Source organism: Pleurodeles waltl, chromosome 9 (assembly GCF_031143425.1).
Source record: "Pleurodeles waltl isolate 20211129_DDA chromosome 9, aPleWal1.hap1.20221129, whole genome shotgun sequence".
Lineage (NCBI taxonomy): Eukaryota > Metazoa > Chordata > Amphibia > Caudata > Salamandridae > Pleurodeles > Pleurodeles waltl.
The window spans coordinates 584,007,312-584,030,330 of record NC_090448.1 but is presented as its reverse complement, the minus strand read 5'-3'; positions in this window follow the sequence as shown (position 1 = coordinate 584,030,330).

Sequence of the window (23,019 nt, the reverse complement as noted above, 5' to 3'; positions counted from 1 at the left end):
TCTTGTGCTTGATAAGTGCAACCACAGTTCTAATTGTAGTGTGCAACAGTGAATCTCTGTGAAGCCAGCCCTAGTGTCACAGTACTTATTGTTATGGTACTCAGTTTGGTTTTTGGTAATGCAGTGTTAGTAACTGTGACAACAGTTATTATTAGCCAAGAAAAGTGCTGGAGCATCCCGGTGTTCTTCTACCGCTCCCGTGCCCATATCAGAAAGAGAGATTCAGTTTCAAGGAAGTTGAGTGCACTAACTCTACTATCACTCTGTCAACAACGACCTGCCCCCGAAGATACAGGGTGCCTGGCTGGACCGGCAAGACATGGCAATGTTTTGTCTCTTTCTCTTCCACTCCCCCTTTCCTTTTGGGACACCTGCCAGGGTTTCTGTGTCTACCAGGAAGTGCCGAGAGGTGTTCCAGAAGGTCGGGGGCATACCGTCTCCCCTGCAGACATCCTGCTTTTTAGGTGAGTGGTCCCGTCTCAACAGTACCTTTTACTCTTAAGGAAACTGAGATAGCCATCAAGGCCCAAAAATCAGGAAAGGCACCTGGGCTGGATGGCATACCCGCCGATCTGTTTAAATCTGATCACAATTATTGGGGTCCCTATGTCAACAGGATGTCAAATGCTGTTTTTGGTGAGTGGTATTTACCCCCGGCTTTTGGTGACAAAAAACATAAAATGAGGAAACAGATATTGCTTGATGGGGAAGCTCTAGAAAGAGTGCCAGACTTTGACTATCTGGGAGTCAGATTGAAGGACTCACATAAATGTCAGGTGCACCTATCAAGGTCCTTCTTGGCCCTGAAACAAAAGTCTGGGGGCATTTTGAGATTTGCAGCCAGATCCCCCAGATTTGCCATCACTCCTGCGATAGAAATATATAAAGCCCAAGCTAGAGGGGGGGTATTATATGGTGCAGGGCTATGGGGACATAGCAACTTGAAGGATTTAGAGAGAGCTGAAATTACTTTTATAAAAGCTTTATTAAAAATACCTGCAAGTTCCCCCACACTGCCCATTCGGATGGACTTAAATTTATCTTCCATCTCTCATATAGCTGGCCTAAGGCCTTTATTGTATTGGATCAGGCTTTATTGCATTGGACATTTTTAGCCCATTAGGAACATGCCTGAGTGAGTGCCTTGTTGAATACGCAAGCAACCAAACCAATCCTGTGGTGTAATTATGTTGAAAATACGTTCATTAAACTTGGGTTGGGAGTTTACTGGTCAGACCCTTCCCATCTCCCAAAAAACGCCATGCAGGTTGTAAAGGATGCGTATTGGCTAAAATTACAAGTAGAAAGGTTAGCAGAGGTGCCTTAGCTTAGTATCATAGATAGCTTTATATCAGTTAAATGCCACTATGACTTTGAGCATTCCATGGACTTGATTTTATCTCCTTTAGCACAAGCACTTTATAGTAGTCTTAGATTAGGATCTTTACCACTACGCACATTCACCTGTAGATGGACCCAAAATGAAACACGCTCAGACTTATGTCCAATGGGATGTGGAATTGCTGAATGTATTGCCCACGTTTTATTTCACTGCCCTGCCTACAGAAGTCAGAGGGCCCGTTGGATTTTACCACTCTGCAGATCCATGGGTTTTTACGAATCTGTCCCTAGCCCTTAGGATTTGCAAAACTAACCCTCATGGGATTGTGGCATGTGCATTAGCAAAGTTCTTAGAGGATATCTGGCACTTCAGGGCAAAATCTCTGGGGAACATTTTATAATGTACAGTATGAAAGCTTATTTGAGTGTGGAGTCGTAGTCTAATAGATTAGCATTTTTACGGATAATTTACGAATGTTTAGCATTGAATTGAGAATAAGATCTCTGCTTCCTTTGTGAGGTCATGTTTTTAAGATTCGGTCCAAATTTTAACTTATTTATATTGTATTGTACTTTTATCTCTGTATTTTTATCTTTGTCTTAGATTTTGTTTATGGTACATAGTGCTAAATGGATGTTTGGAAATATTATTTAGAGGATGCCACTCTTGTTTTTTTGATCTTTATCTAAGTGTTTTGTAAAATGTGCTTTTATGGTATATTTTTGTACTGAAATAAAGCTATTGATGATGATGATGATTATGACTCTGATAGAGTGCTAAACTGAGAGTCCTAAGGGTCTTTAGGTTGAAACCTACTACTCAATTAAATATACCGGGGGCTCCCATCTCGACGATGGGGAATGATTCAAGCATGTGAATCTATGAAAGTTCCAATACTGGAGAAAGTACAGTTCCCGATAGATGGCATAATCCTATTCTGTTACTAATACATAAGAAAGAGAGCCGGCTATCCCTGGGAAATTATCGTATGGTAGCATTACTGGATGTAGAGGGGAAATGTTATGCCCGATTACTTAATGAAGAGTGAGAAGCCTGGGCAACTGAAAAACAACTGATCCCATGGGTGCAATCTGGGTTTCAAAGAAATTGTCCTATCGAGGACAACTTGTTCACTTTGTCTTGTCTAATAGAAGATAACTCTTGCCCAAATCTCTGCCACTCTATGCGAACTTCATTAATTCCATTGGCGCTTTTGATAATGTCCCAAGAGGCAGGATATGGACTAAGGTAAATAATTGGGGTATCCCCGACTATCCAAAGCAATTCAGTCACTGTATGGTGAGACATTGTTTAGAGATTAAATTAACAATATATTGTTCCACCTCAGGGAAAATAACTACAGGCAGGCTTAAGCAAGGATGCATCCTTGCGCCTCTACTGTTTAAACTTTATATTGCAGACCTGGAAAGCAACCTTGTCAGCCCTAGATCATGTCCACCGTCCTTAGTCAGCTGGTAAATTCAAATATTTCAATATGCAGATGACATGGTCATCCTATATCGCACTAAAGTAGGCTTACAGACATCACTCAACGCCTTTGCCTGTTACGGTACAAAAAATGCTATCAAAATCAATCTACACAAAAATAAAATAGTGATATTTGGCAGTTAATTGATCAAAAAAGGGATTTGACACATTGAGGGTTCACATCTAGAGAGAGAGTGAAATGTTTTAAAGACCTTGGCATGCTCTTGGACAATAGGGGCAGTAAAAGGCCCCAAGAAGAAGCTCTAAAGACATTGGCTAAGCATTTAAGGTGCTCAGCAGAGCACCTAAAAAAGAACTTGGTTTGCTCAAACTTGAAAGCTCTTCTAACAGTAGGGTTGATGCAAAGTGATGCGTGTTCTCTCATTCGAAGCCATAATGTTTAAAGATCAATTACTTCAATTCCTGAACAAACAGCAGTGTGTGCAATGTAGATGGGTGTTCACTCTCCTGGACAGCACCAGTCAAGCACAAATTAGGCTGGAATTTAACCTCCCCGAGCAAGACCAGGTGTTGCATGCTAAATGGATATCACACTACTTAAAATTGAAAACAGCGAAAACCAGCATATTGAAACAACCTTTATGGAGGGAAATACAGGAGCCAAACTCTGAGTGGGGATCTTTCCTCATAAAATCCATCTAAATCTTCAATATAAAAAAATCTTATCAGCACACATTTCTCAATCAATGCTACAGAAAAATTGTTGATGAATGCAAAAGCATTATCAGCAGTCCAAGACCACTGGAACCTAAGGAACAAGGCGCACAGCAGTTGGGCAACTGATCTTTACATTCCATGCCAGATTTCCTGAGTTTGCCTCTCACCAACAAGGCAAAAAATAAACTTATGAGGTTGTGTTGTGGTCTGATACCTCTGCTGGTATGGACACCGAAATGGAGACATAAGCAAAGAATGTAGACTATGGTGTAAAGCGAAGGAATCATTGGTGCATGTGATTTTCATCTGTGAAAGCCTAAAACCCTTGAAGCAGTTTTGGTTACAATGAATGTTCTGCACGTAGATCATTAGTTCATGTAGGGGCGCAATCTTTTGCTGCCTCAAAGGTGAAGCGTACCAGCTTTTAGGTAGTTTCCTAGGATACATGAACACCTTGGCAGGCCTACAGCAACAGGCAGTTACTTCAGCCCCGTAACATGAGGAAGGAAACATGAAATATGTGCTGTTAGAAATACTAATACCACTCTTGTTAGAAATGGAGTATCTAGTTGGCAGAGGTATACACCCTTGCTTAAGTAGGGGGTAAGTCACACACAATCCAAATTATCCTGTGCCCACCTTCTGGTAGCTTGGCACTGAGCAGTCAGGTGTAACTGGGAAGGCAACGTGTAAAGTATTTGTGCAATAAATCATGCAATAACACAGTGAAGACACCACAAAATGCACCATACAGGATTAGTGAAATATAAGATATTTATCTGAATGAATTAAGGTCAAAACAATCAAGATTTGATAAGTACAAATTGAAATATCACTTTTGCAATGATAAGAAGAGTGTCAAGTCTTTGAAAAGCAACAAATGTCTCTTGTGTGCACAAAATACCTGGTATGCGTCACAATTACATACACGGAGACTGCAGAGGAGGAGATGCATGGAAAACGGAAGGTGACCGTCGGATTTCCAGGTGCACACAGACGATGTGTTGATTCTTTTTTCGCCGCGGCCATGACTTTGCGTCGAATTCCGGCACGTAGGCTTGAATTCTCTTTGCGATGCGGGGTCTTTTGATGCCCAGGGGCGATGCATGGAAATCCTGGGCATTCTGGACGAAGTGGCAGGTGCTGCATCAATCCAGTGGGTGATTCGGCAGACTTTCTGTCGCACAGCAGGCGCTGCATCGATTCCTCATGCAGGAAGTTGGGCTGTGTCGTGCCGGCTCGGCGATCCGTCGATCAGGTGGGCTGTGCGTCGAAGTTCCAGTAGCAACGCTGGTGCTGCGTCTATCTCCACTCGGGGAGCAGGGCTGCGTTATTCCAGAGTGACGATGCAGTGATTCTTTCACCGCTAGGCAGGCTGTGAGTCGTTTCCAGCAGGCTGTGCATCGATTTTCACTGCACAAGGAGTTCCTTTGAAGAGAAGTAGTCTTTTTGGCCCTGAGACTTCAGGAAACAACAGGCAAGCTCAATCCAAGCCTTTGAAGAGCACTTCTCAGCAGATCCAGAGCCCAGCAAGGCAGCAGGGCAACAGCAAGGCAGCAGTCCTTCACAGTAAAACAGTCCAGGTGAGTCCTTTGGGCAGCCAGGCAGCTCCTCTTGGCAGGTTGCAGGGTCTGGTTCAGAGTATCTGTCCCAAGAAGTGTCTAAGTTGGTAGGGTCAGGGACCTAGTTTATATACCAAAAAGTGCCTTTGAAGTGCAGAGACTTCAAAGAGTGGTTTTGAAGCACACGAGGTCGCCTTTCCATACAGGTCTGTCTTCTAGGGTCCCAGTAGGGGGTGTGGCAGTCCTTTGTGTGAGGGCAGGCCACTAGCCTTTGAAACATAAGTGTCAAGCCCCTCCACCCTTCCATCCCAGGAAGACCCATTCAGTATGCAGATGTGTGCAAGTGTGACTGAGCATCCTGTGTTTGTGGTTGTCTGGGTGAAAAGCACAAAGGAGCTGTCAACCAGCCGAGACAGGCTGTAAGGCAGAGATGGAATTTAAGTACAGAGAAATGCTCACTTTCTAAAAGTGGCATTTCTAAAATAGTATTATAAAATCCAACCTCACCAGTCAGCAGGACTTTTTATTACCTATGTGGCCATACTAAATATGACCAGTCTACTACTCCTCTCTGATCAGAATCTACCACTCAAACAGTATATGAGGGTAGCCCTAATGTTAGCCTATGAAAGGAGCAGGCTTCACAACAATGGAAAACGAATTTAGGAGTTTTCCACTACCAGGACATATAAAACACACAGGTTTATGTCCTGCCTTTTACCTAACACAGCACCGTGCCCCATGGGTTACCTAAGGCCTAACGTAGGGGTGACTTATATATAGAAAACTGGGAGTTTAAAGCTTGGCAAGTACTTTTAAATGCCGATTTGAAGTGGCAGTGAAACTGCACACACCGGCCTTGCAATGGCAGGCCTGAGGCATGGTTAAGGTACTACTTATGTGGGTGGCACAACCAGTGCTGCAGGCCCACTAGTGGAATTCAATCTAAAGGCCCTGGGCACATGTAGTGCACTTTACTAGGGTCTTACAAGTAGATCAAATGTGCCAATTGGGTATGAACCAATGTTACCATGTTTTAAGGTAGAGAGCATATGCACTTTAGCAGGGGGTAGCAGTGGTAAAGTGCACAGAGTCCTAAAACCAGCAAAATAAGTTGGGGTGACCACCCTAAGGCTGTCAGGTCTAACAACTCTATAATGTTTGGTCATCATGCACTTGCCAGAGGGATTAATTTCAGTCTTCATTCTCTGACTGGTTATGCACTTTAGAAGGATAGGCTATGTGCAAAAATGGGAAATGTGCAATTATAACCAAAGGATAATCACAAGACTATTGATTTTGATTTGATAAGGGGTTTGTCAGAGCACTTGATTAGGGCAGGCGGTAGGTAATAATGAGAACTGTGCAATTTTAACTGAAGGATAACTAGGACCATCAAATTCGGGTCTGGCAAGCATTTTATTAGGAAGGGTTGCGTGCAATAATGGGAAGTGTTCACTTTTGGTTGAAGGTCTTTAGAAGTCCTCAAGCTGAGGTTTTGAATGGGTTTTAACTGTAGGTTTTATATATTGCCTGGGGTTTGCGATCTAAGTTTCAGGTACTCTAATAGGAGGCTGGGGAACGTCTTGGCAACATTTGAATCATCTGACCTAATGTAAAGAAATTAGCAATTATTCAAAGTCTGTGTAAGGAGGGTTTATGGCTACTTGGCGGGGTCAGAGGGCTTGGGGGGTGCATATATTGCTGGAATGATTTTAATTAATCAAACAGTTTAATACATTTGAAATCCAGTTTTGTTTGAGCGTTACAGTTTCCTTGAATTGTGCTTTGAAGGAGAGGTGACAGTCAATGGTGAATACCAATGATTTAGTATCCATTTTTAATTGAGGGTGAATACTTGATTACATCCCTGTATCTGAGCGTGTCAAAGTATTGCCAATAATGATGCAATTAGAGTTGGATGGATAACAGTATGAGCAAAGAGATAGACACCAATGGTAGAGAAGAATGGGGCAGTCCTTAAATAAATGGAGGTCGCTAAATAGGAAAATTTTCAGAGAGCTCTCTGCCATCACCAGATTGACATATTTTGATTTTTGGTTGATTCAGAGGACTGTGAGGGGTACCATATAGAGCATGTAAATTGAGGGGTAAAAGGATGTATTTCAACAATGTACTAGAGTCATAAACCTACACTTCTCGGTCAACCATATTTAATAGGCACACACCCTAATAGAGAGCTATCTTGGCAACCGTATTCACCTACATTGGGAAATCAATGATGAAGTCTGTCAATGTTTTGTGCACTCAGATGTACTTAGAATTAAATATAACTGGAAAGAGGTCTCCTCCTTTAAAGAGCTTAAGTTCAGGATTCAGTATTTTATCTTCATTCAGTGATCTTTCCAGTTGATGAGCCCTTCCAAGGCTGACTATAAAAAAATGTTTATTCTTTGTTTACAGAATGCCTGCTTTTACAAACACCTCATCATTCTGATTAAACAGCTACTTTATCCTGACAGTGTACATTGATATAGCCCAGCTCACCTTCACTTTGACTAGCATGGAAAGACTATGCAGGCAGCTCTGTGGGAGGAGACATTCCTTTAGACCCTGTTGGTGTTGGCAATGTCATCAGTTTCAGTAACTAGGGTGGCTTGTGCTCATACTTGACTAGACCAAGGTGGCTGCCATCATTCTTGATTAGTCAAAGATGGCCACCATAGTTTTTGACTATGTTAAGATGGCCAGCATTCCCAAACTCTCACAAGACTAAGTGAAGTATTTGCAGCCATCTTGGATCAGCCTCTATTTAAGGAGGCTGCGCCTGTCCATATCTGCCTGTCATTGACAAACGTGAATGTTTCTTCAGTGCAGCTATTCATGAATTGAAATCAGCACAACCCGAGGTGGGTTTTCTTTTCTTGGGGCACAAGTGAAATGATCAGCACTGGGTCATGCGGGCAGGCCGATACTGATGGAGTTCTCCCATCCAGGCAATGGCTACAGACTGGTAGGATCTCTCTTTTGATTTTGTGATTTTATTTTATGAGAGTGGGGCCAGAAGGGGGCTCCTGTTTGCGATGCAGCTTTAGTCCATGATTACAAGAGGACTCATAAATTCTCAGATGGTGGTTGTGGAATTAAAAGGGAAAGAATAACCCTCACAAAAACTTTGGCAGGAATGTGAGATGATCACATTCATGTGCTTCCATGTAACTGAACCTATTACTGTTTATGATTGTACCTGCTATTGTCTTTGAATATTTTTAGCACCCCAAAAGACAATTGTAGTGTGATGTAACACAAAGGGGAGAATTGAGTCCAATTCACGTGGTATGATGTAACACACATGAAACTCTAGAGCTAAGAGAACTATTTGCGCCTAGCTCTTGATATATTTCATATGACAAATCCAGAAGGGGCATTTTATTTAGTTATCCAGTTGCTGTGCATGGGCATGTATACTACAGCACAACCTCTTTAGGAGATGCACTGTGAGAGCCCCACAGTGCATGATTATTGCTGTGAATGTATTTTCATTTCCAGGTCTTCTTCCCCACAGTACCCTTCCTAAATTCCCTTACCCTCGTTTAGCTACTCTGGCACTCTGTATACATTCCAATCAAAAGTCAGAGCTGCTGGAAGGTGGGCTTCTGGAAAGTACTACTACAGAGGATCCTCAGCCCTCATATATACATGCACACCTTTATGATATCCATCACTTTGTACAAAGGCTTTATCTGAAAGGGAGAGTCAAACAAAGACATTTAAAAGAGAACCAACTCAAACCAGTTACAAAGCCTTAGGCAATGGATTCAAATCACCTGTCTAGAAACGGACTATAATAGTAGGACCAAAAACACACTACTCTGTTACAATTCGAAATTCACCCTGGCCAATGAAGGGATGCTCTGCAGAATACTCAAAGAGCTGCTGTGTGACCATGGGAAGTGTCTGCAAGGCTAGCCAGTCTCCCAGAAGTTAGGAGACCTCACCTGAAGTCTACAACTTGTGGAGAAGGTGAGTCTATGCCTTGACCCTATGTGGAAGTGTGTAAGGACCGCAACATTTTTACAGATTAGGTGATTAGTCTTTCCTTGCTCAGCCATAAAGTGTTCTCATTTATGCATCTTAATACGGGGAGGCAATTGTGAAGTAATTCTTTGTGAATGGGGAGAATAGAGTGCTTATGCTTAATATGAATGAGTGATTCTATAGTGTATGTTAATGTGATGTGTGACAGTACCGTTGGTTTGGCAGTGCTTTGCCAACTATATAGCTTTGGTGCTACATGTCCCTGAAGAGTTCTGTCTGCTGTGTACTCCCTCAGGATGACTGCTTGAAGAAGTGTCTGGAATGGTGGTGCATGAATATTGTAAATACAAGTGTACTTTTGGAAATCCGACAAAATAGATTATGGACTATCTGACATGTTGGATGTGTGTGGTAGGGCCCTGATTTTGAGGTTACACAGTGTCTTGGAAGCATTGTTAAGCAGGATGCAAGGGTACTTGCATTGGCGCAAGGCTGCTAAAACAGTGACAGTGCAAGGGAAAAGGACAGGAATGCGCTGTATTGGGTAAACACAACGCATCCCTGCCCTTTCCCTGTCATGCAGTGCAGCACTACAAGGTGACTTGTGGCACTGCAGTGTATGACTTGACCATAAATATGGCCCAAAGTGACTAGTGATGATACCACAGTTGAGAGTGGAGTGTTCCTTAAAACACTGTGCGCTGGGTCTGCACCCTACCGACAAAAAAGGAAAAATATGGTGCCAATTTCCATCATTAGTGTTGTTTCTGGCAAAACGTAGAATCATGATTCACCGAACATATTCAGATGGTCCATAAATACAATGGTGATTTAGGGATGCCAGGGAATGGTTGCTAGACAAGGATATACGACTCACCATTGTGTGATCAGATAACAGGGCCCAAGAGGACATTCAGGACTAACGCACAATGGCAGACATGGTACTAGAGAACAATCTTACTCTGATGGTACTAACTCCCCTGAGTGTGAGATCCCCTCAGTCTGACTAGCTCACCCATTTCCTTTGTGGTGTACACTTTGTGTACAATTGCTACGATATCATGTATTGCAATGCACTCTTGAGATTTTGCTTACAAATTTAAGCTTTAGAAATTTTGGGCCTCATTATGACCCTGGCGGGCGGCGGAGGCCGCCCGCCAGGATGCCGCCCTCCAAAATACCGCGCCACGGTCAAAAGACCGCGGCGGGTATTACGAGTTTTCCCCTGGGCTGGCGGGCGGTTGCTGAAAAACCGCCCGCCAGCCCAGGGGAAAACGACCTTCCCACGAGGATGCCGGCTCGTAATCGAGCCGGCGGAGTGGGAAGGTGCGACGGGTGCAGTGGCACCCGTCGCGTATTTCAGTGTCTGCAAGGCAGACACTGAAATACTTTGCGGGGCCCTCTTACGGGGGCCCCTGCCGTGCCTATGCCATTGGCATGGGCACGGCAGGGACCCCCAGGGGCCCCGCGACCCCCTCTACCGCCATCCTGTTCATGGCGGCTTTCCCGCCATGAACAGGATGGCGGTAGGGGGGGTCAGAATCCTCATGGCTGCGGAGCGCGCTCCGCAGCCATGGAGGATTCAAACGAGCAGCGGAAAGTCAGCGGGAGACCGCTGACTTTCCGCTTCTGACCGCGGCTGAACCGCCGCGGTCAGAATGCTCGTTGGAGCACCGCCAGCCTGTTGGCGGTGCTCCCGTGGTCGGTGGCCCTGGCGGCCACCGGCCGCCAGGGTCAGAATGACCCTCTTTGTTTGTGATGCAGCCCATTAATACTATAGACTTCCAAAAACTGCTTTTTCCTAAGACAGATATACATATTACCCAGTGGCATTTGCCACTGGGTATTTATAGTTGTCTACATTTTTTGTTTGCCAATAACTTTGGCCATCTTTGACGAAACTTAATGAAATGAAGGATTGCAGCAAAAAAAAACATTTTTAAACATTTTGGCCCCAGGCAGGGTTCCTTTGGGGCCTCCCTCAACAAGGGTTTAGGGGACAGGGTATATGTTTTGTAAACATTTTTAGTTCAGGGGACTAAGTCCTAAATGTCCTGTAATGGTTGTAGGAACATTTTTGTTCATGTTGCAGCCAACCAATCGAAACTCTTGCTCCTGTGGGAGCAATATGGCCCAAGGAAAAAAGCCAATCAGAATCCTGTATTTTTTTAAGTTGTGCTTGCAGGACTCCTAGAAGACTCTTGAAAACCCAGCAGTACAGAAATACACATTTTTCTGAACCCGAATTTCTCAAAACTACTGAACGAATGTAGACTAAATCTCAAAAAGCTTTCATTCAGGACCAAGATCTAGTTTCCTGCCACATTTGGTGTAATTCTGTTTCAGTTGTTTTCACTGGAGCCCTTTTCAAAAATGTCTATGGAAACTGCATGGGGACCTTGCATTCTAGGACCCCCCCTTTTATTGGATCACCCCTAAACTTTCCATGAATGATCTAAGCACAAAAGAGCACTTTTTGGGAAGTTTTGTGATGATTCATCAACAGGTGGCAAAGGTATTAGCAAACAAAACAAAACCACCATCATATATATATAAAACTTCATACCGAATCGCAATTTGGGATCTGCAATTCAGTATTAGGAAGGGGCATGTTGAGGGCTTCCCTTCTTAATACCGAATCTGGAAGGTATGTACGAAATCTTTGGACAAAAATGCAGTCATGAAACATTCCCATTTTACTCCCAAAAGAAAGTTGGTGGTAACCCATTTGCAAAATGGAAGGGGCCCCTAAGGGACTCCTTGCCCTTTGAGGATGGTTGGGAAATATTTTTAAGAGCAGATAGTGGTCCCACAGACCACTACCTACTCTTAAAAAATGAAACTTAAACGTTTCATGGTTTTCTTTTTAAGCGCATTTCTTTTTTCCTTTAAGGAAAACAGGGCTTCATTGGAAAAAAAAAGATTGCTTTATTTAAAAGCAATCACAGACATCATGGCCTGCCTAGCCCAGCAGGCCACCATCCCTGTGATGGCTGCAATTCCTAATGGGTCTCAAATTACGACCTACCTCGTTATTATTCATTAGGTAGATCTATTTGGACCCACTACGAATCACAAATGAAACTCTGTACAGTTTCATACATTTGAATTAGCAATTTCCTAATTGTAATTCGAAGGAAACCGCAATTAGGAAATCGCTAATTCAAACATTCATAAATGTGGCCCTTAGTCCCTGAGTCCTGTAATGGCTGCCAACAACATGTTTCTCATGTTGCTGGCAACCAATCAGAGCACTTGCTCCTGAGGGAGTCTGGCTCCTGCAGGATTGTGATGGCCAAAGGAAAAAAAAGCTCCTGAACATGCTATAGTTACAATGGCACTCCCAAGAGACTCTTGAAAACCACCTGCAAACCCAACCGTCCAGATATATACATATTTTTAAAGTTTAATTTCTCCAAAACAAACTACTAAATGGTTTTATACTAAATCACAAAAAGCACACTCTGCAGACCACAATCTAGCTTCTTGCCAAATTAAGTGTATTTTTGTTCAGTAGTTTTTGCAGGAGTGCTGCCTAAAAAAGTCTATGGAAAATATGCTATTTTAACCCCACTTTATATATATATATATATATATATATATATATATATATATATATATATATATATATATATATATATTTATCACACACACACACCCCTCCCTGGTTCCTATTGCCTGCGTGTACATTTTGTTTTGGGATAAGATGTGTAAGGCACCTTACCACCTTAGAAGAGCCCTCTTGCCTCCTAAGAGATCTGCTTGCAGCCATCCTCTTTCTTCCATGAGGGTTCCCTGTAGCCCTTGCCTGTCTATTTTTTGAGGCTCCCCACACCCCATATTTTTACCCTTTCATAGTGTTTCTCTTTTATAGTAAATGCATACTTTAAATTACAGGTTTCCTTGTAGAACAGAGATAGCATTGTTCACTGATATGTTTCAATTGGTCCCCTTGCTTCTCTGTTGGTTTTCTACTGTTAATGTTACCAGGTTGGTAAGCAGTGCTTAATTTGAGACGGGGTTTCCGGTGCTTGGAACCAGCAATTAATTGTCAACACCAGCACTTCTGACAGTCTGACACATGGTGGCACTGTCTGTCTAATTCAGAAGTCAACAAAACAACAGTTGTTTATTAATTTAATTAATATACCTTACAAATTATCAATATTTGCCTCCCAGGCCATTCTTATAGCTTTAGAGGTCTGTAGTTGTGTTGGTACTGTCATTGGCAGCGCTGGTAGGTGCAATGGGTGGTGCAAGGTGCAGTGGCCTCCTCGTGAGGGCCCTGGCACTTATTTATTTACAAATTTAGCACTGCTGGTAAGGTACCTTCTAAGGAGATGTTTAATTAAATTCGAAATACACAAATTATGAAACATACAAATGGATCGAATGACCACCCAATCCAAATGTAAATGTTGTTAATTTGGAATTTAACATAAGGAGAAAATAGCATTGTTTGGTGAGCAGTAACCACACACCAGAGACATATTCTGTGTTTTTGATTGTAGGGCATAATCAATACAATATTTATTTTAATACAATGAACCATTTAAACATTGTATGAAATACTTCATGCACTACACACGTGCACGCAGTTGATGGAGAGAATTCTCATTATCTGTATTTCTTTGCATTCTATGCTTTTTTGGTGATTGAGATGAATTTGGCAACGGGCACATATGGAAAAAGTTTTTAGTCCTCCACATTTCAAGTGTCTGATAACATATATCACATTATTTAAAGGCAGTGTTCCTTAAATGCATGCTTTCTGCCTCCTTTACGTGCATACTCTTAATGACATCCATCAGACTACAATATCTTCCCCCCTTATTCAGTAATGTATTATTCAGTAATATATGTTGCTTTCATTATAAGTAAGTGCTTTGGGTATGTTTACATTTAATTTATCATTGCAGGGCAGGCATTTGTCTACATATTATGACATAGCACTGTGTAGCATGGTATCCATGTGAATAGGCGCTTTGGCGCCCGACATGGTGGTAGTAAATACTAACAATGATACAGTACAATATACCCCACATGCAAATAATGTTACTTTCTGCGGTTTTACATACTCAGATTGCATGTAATCTCAAAAGGCTTCCTCCAGCTATAGTCTTAAAGCCCTGCATGACAAATTGAATTTGACTGAAAACTAATGATTAGGCACTCATTCCTTTCTGTCGAATGACCCTCTCCTTACTCTCCACCCTCTGCATGCCTTACTCCCTCTCTCTGTGTATAGCTTAATCTTAGTTGCATACCTCTCTGCTTTGCTCTGTATCATTGTATTTCTGCCTCAACTCATTGATTGGAACCTCTCTTTCTGTATACAACATCCATTCCACCTCACAATACTTTATCCTCCAAAGGGTATTTACCAATCCTGGCAACAATTTGCATAAATTCACACAACCCTCACTATTGATCCCACCTAACACCTAATAATGTAATCTACCACAAAGAAGCTGGAGTTCAAGTGTAGATGGTTGCTTTGTGAGTACAACACTAATCAATATAACTCTTAATAACCAATAACAACTGGATTAAGCACTAACCTTGGGTCCCGGAGTAGCATGCTACCTAAAGTGCTTCAATGTCCCGTGAAGGGTAGTAAGAATGTGTAAATGCAATTATAATACAATTTGAGTGTTTCCATCCTCATTTATTTATTTATGGCAGTACAAGGCCATACAAAAAGTATGAATAGATGCAAAAATAGGGTAAAGTTGAAGAAAGGAAAGAACTTCCAAAATATTTACATTTACCTGTAACAGAAATAGATAGTCTATAAATATTTTGCCAAGTACTTCTGTGTGAATCATTTAAAAACATAGGGGTCCACAACCTGACCCTGGAATGGTTTAATATAAATTGATGATGCAATGTCCAGCAGACCCAATTCGCCCTTAAGGGTTGCCATCGTGATGCCAAGGCCTAGATGTAACAGCCAGCTAAAGGAATATATTCTCCACTGCTTTAAGGTTCTCAGCCTTCCTAAGCCCGATAACTCTGCACAATAGGATTCAGCGGAGATTGTCTGTATTTTGTAGGCTTGATGACAGATTTGAGGGATCTGTCGAAAAGGTTATTAGCAAAATAGATAGTTGCACCCATATTTTGGTTCAGAAGGGACTCGCTTGTGGATGATTGCGCCACACAGGTCATCTTCCCATCAAAACATATGCCCAGCTAGTCAAAACATTTTACTCTGTCCAGATTTATTCAGTGGATTTCAAACAGATTTATTCTGTGGATTTTAAAGGTCGATTTTAGCTCTTAATATCATAAATTGTGTTTCATTGATATTGATGGTTAGTGTATTGTGAAGACAATGGCCCTGATTTAGACATTGGCGGATGAGTTACTGCATCACAACAGTGGGAGATATCTCGTCCGCTGAAATATAAATCCCATTATATACTATGGATTTAGATTTCAGCAGACGGGATATCCATCACTTTTGTGATGGAGTGACTTGTCTGCCAATTTCTAAATGAGGCCCAATATCTGTCATACCCCCAAAGAAGCTGACGCATTGATCAAACTAACTGTGATAAAATGACAGCATCGTCAATAAAGAGTAATAATGGAAATTTGAGGGCATATGTACCAGGAAATGGCGTAGGACAGCTCCGCAAGCCATTCTGCTGCGCTGCCCTACGCCAATTTGAAAGGGCAGAAATGCCCCGTATTTACAAGATACAGTGCGTTTCTGTCCTTTAGCCCTGCGCTAGTGCACAAGTTGCTGCTTAGCGCCAAAGCAGGCACCCTTGCACCATGGTACAAGGGTGTCTGCTTTGTTAACAGGATTGTTTTTGTGCAGGAAGGAACTCCTTCCTGCACAAAAACAATCCAGAGAGGCATTTTCCTCTTTCTATGTGTGCTGTAAAATGCATAGAGGTTGAAAAGCAGGAGTGCGAGCCAGCACTCCTGTCTCTTTGATTTCAGGAGTGCAGTTGCCTCTCCTGTCAAACCAAACTATGGCTGTGTTCTTCTCATATAAGTTTTGATGGTCTGATATCAATTTCACCAACACCCTGAGCTCTAAGAGATGTCCATAGGAGTAATGGGTCTATCAAGTAGAAGGCTGCTTTAGGTTGATGAATACAAGGTAGAGGGGGCATACGTTTTTGATTTTTATGCATTTCGTGGAAATCAGAAAAAGCCTCATAGCTTGGTCAGTTGTATCCTTTCTCTTCCAGAATGCTTTTTGATAGTCCAACAGAATCCTTTTTTCCTCAGCCCAATCCTGCAGTTGGTTTAACAACAGCTTGCTATAGATTTTCCCCATAAAATCTAGGAGAGATATTGGCCTATAGTTGGTAGGATTACCACATTTCTCTATTTCATTGATAGGAATTATTATTGCTATTTTCCACCATGAGGGAGGTTGCTGATGGAGCCATATAGCATTAAACCCCATAGCTAGGGATGGGACCCAGGTGGACAGATTGTTTCAGAAGAAGTCCAAAGGAACATTGTCTGAGTCTGGAACCTTTCCGAGCTTCTGACTTAAAATAGCCAGCCATACTTCATCCTTCAGGAATTCTTTAGGATGAAGGAAGGGGCTAATGAGAACTTCAGGTGTAGGTGCACTGGTGTTTTTTTGCATGGGTGGAGGATCATAGCTGACATGAGAGTAAGGTGAGGATGATCAAGGTCAGGGTTCTCTCTGGTTGGGGTGATAATTAATCATTTTTCTTATCTAGGTGATTCATGATATTTCCTTCCCTGACAGTCCCAGCTGCTGTGTTGTCAGGTATATGCTGGAACAAGGAGGAGAAATGAGTGGTCCATTTGCTGCAGTCGATCCCTGATTCCAGATTCGTTTTTGGCCTCTTACACCCCAAGTCCCAAAATATGGTGGTGAATTTCTCTCTAATTGCTGCCTCCATCAGCAGCCAAGTTTTAATTTTCACTTGTATGTACCTTGTTTGTTTTTATTAGAAGCTTATATGTTTTCCTAAGGATTTTTAGGTATTCATCACCTTCGTCTGACTTGTACCTTTGTATTAGGACATGTGGCAATGCTTTCTTCTGCATTATGCAATATTGGTCAAACCACTCCAGCAGTGAGATGTTCTTTCTACCAGCAGTCCACTTTACAATTTATTTCCGATTCATGCTGTTATTGACAGGAGGCTGTTCAGCCCAAGGGCAGTACTTTGTCTTGCTTGCTGCTGAGATCAAGAAGTCTGATATATTTTGTGCTCCAAAGAATAGTCTCCTCTTAGATTTCCTGGGTCTTACCTGTACACCTTGAAATGTTCGTCCATGTTAGTTTTTTCTGATTTGGCTTAAGATTAATGTTGCCCTGTTAAGGGCCCTGCAACTTCAGCTGCTTATGTGTGTCACCAACAAGAAGAAAGCTTTCTATTCACTGAATGATTCTCATGTTGTTGATCATGTGCCACGCTAAGAAAATTACTTATTATATAATCTATTAGGCTATATATCATTCAAGCATGAACTTTCTTTCTCCTTAAATAAGCAATCAGTTGGACCATATGTTATTGTATCCGTTGGTTGAATGTTGTGCTTGTAATGCCCCCCACAATACTTCCCTGAGAAGTTTTGACTGTTTGCCCTCACTACCCTGATAGTCAATTGTGGAAAGCGTGTACTTGGTCCAGTTTGCAAAGCCACGTTAGCGCAAAATCTAAGACACTATAGGCAGATGATGTCAACCACCACAGTAGCGGCCTAGTAGCTCTTGCCTGCCCTCTGCACCCTGCCGTAGAACAGGGTCAGACAACATGTAAATATAGGACATTGCATGCTTTAGTCTTTTTTCTACCTATCCACCGCTGAATACATTTATGTAGATGTTTAGAGTGCATTTTTATCCAAATGCTTTCTTTCAGTAACATCTAAGTCACTGCCCTGCTTTGCATCAAAGGGAGAAAAATGTGCCATATGCTACTAAGATATGATGCATTGTTTTCTCCTTCAGCTTGGGTACACCTTTGACAGCCATGCACCAACGCACACATACATGCGCCGTAGTGCAAGAGTGTGTGAGCTCTCTGTAGTATAGGTCTAGTGCTTGAACCGCTTGATTCCAGAAGAAAGCTTTACTTTTCTCTGTTTGTAAGTGTACTGTAGGAAGCATAAGATTTTGGGGCACCACCCACGGAATGCACTTTTGACACAATGTGATGCAAAGTTGAGCATAGCACAACATTGTGTTACTTTGGATGAACAAAACAAATACTGATTTGCGATGGATTGTAAATCCCAGGCTATCACTTTGCACCGGGTTTCCATCACAAAAATAATGCAAAACAAGTCAGAAGTGTTAGTAAATTAGGGCCTTGATGTGCGAACCCTAAACTTTAGCTGCAGGTCATCCAGATCTTCCACCATCTTCACCCTTCCTACCTCATTTAGTAAATTAGTTTTTAACACATCTTCCATTCTCAGTATCTCTCCCTCCATTTGAGAGAATTGTAATTTCTCCTGCTTTACCCAATATACCGCTATATTTTTTAGAGCCCCCCCTTAACTAAGATTTATATGCATCCCAAACCACATGGTTTGGAGCAGATATCAAATTCCAGGCAAAAACTCCTCTGTCTGTTGTAGTATCTTAGCAACTAACTCTGCCTGCAAAAAAGTCCTCCTATCAAACGTACACCTCCTTTCCTCCCATACATTCTTCAATTCAATTTTCAACAGAAAAGCCACATGTTCTGATAAATGAATCAGGAGGTGGTCTATTGCCTTAACTGTCTCCATTTCCTTTCTGTCCACAAAAAAATAGTCTAACCTTGAAAAATGCCCATTCTTTTTACTATGGAAGGTTCCCTATAATTCCCTTTTATTCTCCATAGAACATCACACAAAACAACATTTTCCACCATATCCAACAAATATGCCCATCCTTGAGGAACTGATTGGTATCCTCACTGAGGATCTATCTAGAGTGTTATGTAATAAGACATTAAAATCTCCTCCTTGTAGGAAACGGTCATCTTTCTTGGCATGTTACCCCCAATTTCTGCCTGTTTGTCAGTGTGTTTTTGCTGTCTCACTGGGATCCTGCTAGTCAGGACCCGAGTGCTCATAGTTTGTGACCTATATGTGTTGTCAGTATGCTTGACTGTGTCACTAGAGTTCTGCTAACGAGAACTCCAGTGCTTACACTCTCTCTGTGTACCAAATTTGTAACTATAGCTTAGTGACTCTTATATTCTAATTCTGATTGGCACACTGGACCCCCCCTTATAAGTACCTAGTATATGGTACCTAGGTACCCAGGGCATTGGGGTTCCAGGAGACCCTTACGGGCTGCAGCATTTCTTTTGCCACCTATAAGGAGCTCATACAAACCTTTCTTCAGGACTGCCACTGCAGCCTGAGTGAAATAGTGCACACACTATTTCACAGCCATTTTTCACTGCACCAGGTAACTTATAAGTCAACTATATGTCTAACCTTAATTTACTGAAGGCTAGGTGCAAAGTTACTGTGTGTGAGGGCACCCTTGCACTAGCAAACGTGTCCCCACATTGTCCTGGGCCAATTCCCAGGACTTCATGATTGCGGGGACAACATTATAAGCGTGCACTACGTATACGTCAATACATATAAGTAGCTTCACAATGGTAACTCCAAATATGGCCAGGTGAGGTGTCTAAAATTGTGGAATTGAACCCCCAATCCAAATCTGGCATTGGGGGGGCAACTCCATGCACCCTGGAGGCTTCACCATGGACCCCCAGTTCTGCCAAGCCAGCTCTCTGAGGTTTCCACTGCAGCCCCAGCTGCTGCCACCTCACAGACAGGTTTCTGCTCTCTTGGGGACTGCGCGGCTCAATCCCAGGAAGGCAGAACAATGCATTTCTTTAGGAGAGGGGTGTTAGACCCTCTAACATTGGAAATAGGTGTTACAGGCATGGGGGAGTATCCTCCCAGAGCCTCCTGAAATGCTTTGAAGGGCACAAATGGTGCCCTCCTTGCATAATCCAGCCTACACCGGTTCAGGGACCCCCAGTACCTGCTCTGGCGCGAAACTGGACAAAGGAAAGGGGAGTGACCACTCCCCTGTCCATCACCACACCAGGGGTGGTGCCCAGAGCTCCTCCAGAGTGTCCCTGGCATTAGCCATCTTGGATTCCAAGGTGTGGGGACCCTCTGAGAGCATCTGAGTGGCCAGTACCAGCAGGTGACATCAGAGACCCCTCCTGATAGGTGCATACCTGGATAGGTAGCCAATCCCCCTCCCAGGGCTATTTAGGGTCTCTCCTCAGATTCGATTTGCAAGGTTCCTCCAGGACTCCTCTGTATCCTCTGCTTCAGCTTCTGACCGTTGAATCAACCGCAGACTGCTCCAGGAACCGCTGTAACTGCAACAAAGTATCCAGGAAGACTCCTGTGACCTGTAACTTCAGCTCAGCCAGCAATTGCAACAGTTTCCAAGGTGTGCACACTCTGAAGACTACCTGTCTTCACCCTGCACCAGAAGAACTGAAGGAATCTCCCACAGAGTGAGACAAGATGGCAGCCGGCTGACCAGTATCACCGCAGCTGCCGCCTTTCCTTCCGTGTGTTCGGGGGATGAGCGAAGGCTGCATTGTAGTCGCGTTCTCATGGATCTGGTCAGAGCGGATTTATGGAATGTGGAGCCAGGAAATAGCCACTGGGAACGGCTTAAGGAAACTAACATGGCTTGTGGGTGCTCGAAGTGTGCCACAGCGGCTGTTTTTCTTCTGCGTTTACAGCCGCACTGGAAGCGCTGAGGTGCTTGCTGTCCTGTTGCTGGCCCCCAAAGTGGTGAAGACTTTAAAAAAAAACAGAGTGTCAAAGGGGGGTAAGGCTGGTGTGGAAATAAATATTGACAATATGACCCAAAGGCATATCTTGGGTCCCTCGAAAAAACGGACTATTATACAGAGTAAGGCACAGCAGAGCAGCCTACTGATGGAGAAGCTTCAGGCAAGTGGCTCAACGGCAGGGGATGTGGGACTACAGATCCCCGAAATGTTTAAACAGCCCTTAAGAGTTCAGACTGCGGCTCCCCTCCAAGTTTTTGATAAAGAAGGAACAACAGGCTCCAAGGCTTTTATACATGACGGCAATGGCATCGTCGGCACGACAGGCATGGATGAGGCAGTACATATCCAGGATGGAGCAGGTATGACTTTATTAATTGGGAATCCGCGGATCAGCGACCAGTCTCCTCCCAGGGGATTAAAGTGAAAGACCCCCTTCAGATTATGCCAAGGGAGAGGGTCAACTTGGGGGGGGCTACCAAGAAAATGGAGCCTTGCCGTTCAATTCAACTGGAGATTCTCCAAGAGACTATAAAGGGGGGAGATAAGACTCTTTCAATATCCAAAATAGATCTATCCAGTAGTAGTCAAGAGAGACACCAGCTGCCTCAGAAAATCTCGGGGGCCTTCTTTGGGGGAAGAGCGATAAGAGGGGGGAGGAGACTGCCCAAATAGACAATGCAGAGAGCTTTTTCTCCTTATCTGATCAGTCGAAAGAGTCTGATGAAGATATTTATTCGAAAGATATTGATTCAGCAGAAAGCTCTACTGCTAGTATATGGGGGTCGAGTAAGCAGACCTGCAGAAGGAAACTGAAATGCTTACAGCTTAGCAATGTATGTAACCAGGGGGGAGTTAACAATGAAGCACAGCTGAATGACAAGAAAGGTGCAGGGGAGATGCAGTGGGATTACACGGCAACTCAACAGGTGTACTCAAATATCGATACTGCTGTTCCCTCTATAAACTTAACGTCCGAGCCTCCAGAACATGTGGAATCACCCTTGCTCATCGAGCCTCCAGAACATGTGGAATCACCCTTGCTCAAGCCTATTTACCGTACAATGATGCACAATCATGAGCAAGTACAAAAGGATAGCAGGAAGGCTAAGATGACAAATAAACAGCTACAGACCTCAATCAAGAGGGTCGCGAAATCTTGTCAAGATATAAGTGCGCGTATTACAACAATTGAGACCCGTACCGATATATTGGAGACGGAAGTTAAGACTGTAGCTAAGCAGGCTGCTGTCCAGGAGCTGCAACTCTCAGATATTCAATGGAAATTGGAAGTCGCAACAATCTTTGGATCCTGGGCATAAAGGAAGGTCTAGAGGTACAGGATACAAGGGCCTATATAGTTTCACTGTTCAAGAAGGCCTTCCCGGACTTTGTCGGTTGGAACTGGGACATGGAGATACAGAGAGCACATCGGTTTCCACTTTTTTTGAAAAAACAGGAGGCGGGCGTTAATGATGGCGAGAAACATCCTAGGGCCATCATTATATATTTTGGTAACTTCTTGCTTTGTCAAGCTGTGTTTGAAAAAGCCCGCCGCAAGTCAATGATAAGCGTGGATGGGGTATCTTTTTCCGCAACCAGATTTTGCACATGCTACGGTGGAAAGACTCTGGCGGCTGAGGCAAATGATAGCGCCTTTTCGGGAAGAGGGGGCTGAGGCGTATCTTTTAAATCCTGCTCATCTAAAGATTGTATATAAGGCTTCAATACGTATGTTTACCTCAGAAATCAAGGCCAGGGAATTTTTGGCCCAGTTGAAAGAGGATAGAAGCAATGGAGGGCCGAATTGAGCTTTGAAATCTTGGAATTGGTAGGGGGGAATTAAAGTTAAGGAAAGCCTGGAGGGGGGCGGGGGCCGACATTGACTCCCACCTTCTCCTTGGCTCTCTGGGTTGTTTTTTTTTCTTTGTTGATTGGTGGATGGGCAAAGGTGGTAGCTTAAAGGATGGATTTTATATGTCTAAAGGGTAGTCACACAGCAAACTGGGTGAGGGGTAGGACGACTTCCATCTTACAGACCTTGTGGTCTGGCGTCCTCACTTAAAAGGGTGGCGGGGTGGTTTAGGGCTGGGTTGTGTTGGCTTGGGTTGGGTTGTGGTGAGGGGTTCTGACATCTGACCAAGGTAGGGGGGGTCTAAAGGGACACACA